Raw genomic sequence first — 2,039 nt, 5'->3', positions numbered from 1 at the left:
TATATATATATATATATTTCGCTTCCAGCTTTTTTTTTTTACCCTTAAGATTTCTCAAAGCGTCTTCACTGAATAAATCCTAAAAGGACCCCCAGACGCGGGTCCCCGCCACCTTATTTACTTCCCCCACCTTCTGCGTGTTGGGCATAACGCTGCCTCTGAAACAGCCTCTGAAACCTCTCGTTTTGTCGCACACAAAACCAGGCTGTATCCCCGCGCCCGAAAACGCACTTTTCATTTCAATGTATTTTATTTTTTTTTTCCTGTCTAGGAAACGGCGAACGAGCGCAGATTGCAAGGTTTCGGTCACCGCAATATTCTCGCACGCTTTAAAAATATTCCTCCGGGCGACGTTCATTGTATTTATATATTATTTTTTTTTCTTTCCTTGCGAGCTCTGGACTACCTCTCTTTGCCTTCTGAGCTTTTCCGGGAAGTAAAAGGTAGTGATAAAACGGTGCTCGTAAGTTATAAGCGACCTGGGAGCACTACATGATTATGGCTTGTGTATTAAGCAGCGTCTTCATGTGGTTCATACTAGGGAGGATTTTGTTGTTTTGGAATCTGTTCTTGCCGTAATTTATCCGCGATTATAATGGAGCCTACTGTGCCAAGTTATTACTTAGTATGACGATGCATAAACACTTTTTAATTTCAATATAATTTTATTGCCCAAGGAAAAAAAATAATGAATCATAATAAGTTTAGCAATGTCATTGTAGACAAACATTTGATAGGAAGGCTCTTGTTAGAAAGCAGGGAGTGGCTGTTACTCTTTATCCCTGGAAAGAATTAAATCTTTGAAACCGTGCGGGGAAAAAATAGCTCAGTGCTCACATTCCTTCCCGATGCTGAATTTCGATATGAAGAGATTGGCTTTGATTTAAGGAAATGTAAATGAAACACAGAGAAAGTAGTTCTGTTACGGGGTACTATGCAGCGATTTGTTTACTTGTCTGGCTTTAACTTGAAAAATACAACGTTCATACTTCAGCCCACGTTTTATGCTTCCTTTCCTCCCGCCTTTATTTTCATTCCAATTACTTTTTCCTCCTCTCTTCTGGCGACTGCCGTCTGAAAATACTCCACAATTCCTCACTAAGCCTCATTCTCAAGACGCGAAAGCCAACGAAAGCAAAACAGAAAAAAAAAAAAAAAGAAATAGGAAACGACTCGAGGAAATCAAAATAGAAGGCGAGGAGAAGTTAGGAATGACTTTGAGAGACACGTCAAGTTTGCAGAGCATCAGCCTGCTCGCATCTGGGTCATATAATTACAACGGGTCCCACAGAGCTGAAACTGCTGGGGACACAAGCAGGGCTTTTTATTTGTACCAAAGACAGCTGTTGAGGAATAATTTTTTCGCCGGTAAATAATTTCAAAGGAGGAGAGGTTTGCGGCGCTGCCGTTTCCCGGGCACGGCTGTGTCTCCGGCTACGTGGGGCGTAGAAGGGCGTCGGAAAATCCGCGTGAGGCTCTTCGGGGGCTCTTCTCCTGCGCTGATCCCCTCTTCCATCCCACCCGAACACTTCAATCCCCCCTTTCTCCAAACGTTTCATTTCTCGCCAGCCCTTCGGGGGGTCAGGACACCCCCGTTTTTGCAGGCTCAGAGCTTTACCAGAGAAGGGGGAAAATTTGGGGCCAGGGAAAGAGGAGCTGGCACTTCTGTGCCATGGCTCCACCTGCCCCTCTTAACTAATAGGTGTTTGGAGAATAATAAATGCAGGGTATGTCCTTGGTGCAGGGCAAGCTTGACTTTTGCCACGAGTGCAGCCAGCGTGGTGAATGTCACCCCAACCGCGCCCGCTGGCATCCCTCACCCTATTCCCAGGATAAGTTTGGGGGGGAGACACCCACCCTCATCCCCCTGGGCCTTTGTTAAAACCAAACCGGCGTTTCCAGCCCCGGTTATGCTCCCGTAAAGTCGACATTTTAGGAGCTTTTCGGGGAGGCGGCCGAGCGCTTGATGGCGGGCGGGCTGGAGGGCTGTCTTTCGCGGGGTCACAGCGCCACCTGCCGGCCCCCGCCCGCCACCGCCG

The sequence above is a fragment of the Calidris pugnax genome, unplaced genomic scaffold (genome assembly GCF_001431845.1).
Source record: "Calidris pugnax isolate Ruff unplaced genomic scaffold, ASM143184v1 scaffold11, whole genome shotgun sequence".
NCBI classification, from domain to species: domain Eukaryota; kingdom Metazoa; phylum Chordata; class Aves; order Charadriiformes; family Scolopacidae; genus Calidris; species Calidris pugnax.
The sequence above is the reverse complement of the archived record's forward strand: the minus strand, read 5'-3'. Positions refer to the sequence as shown.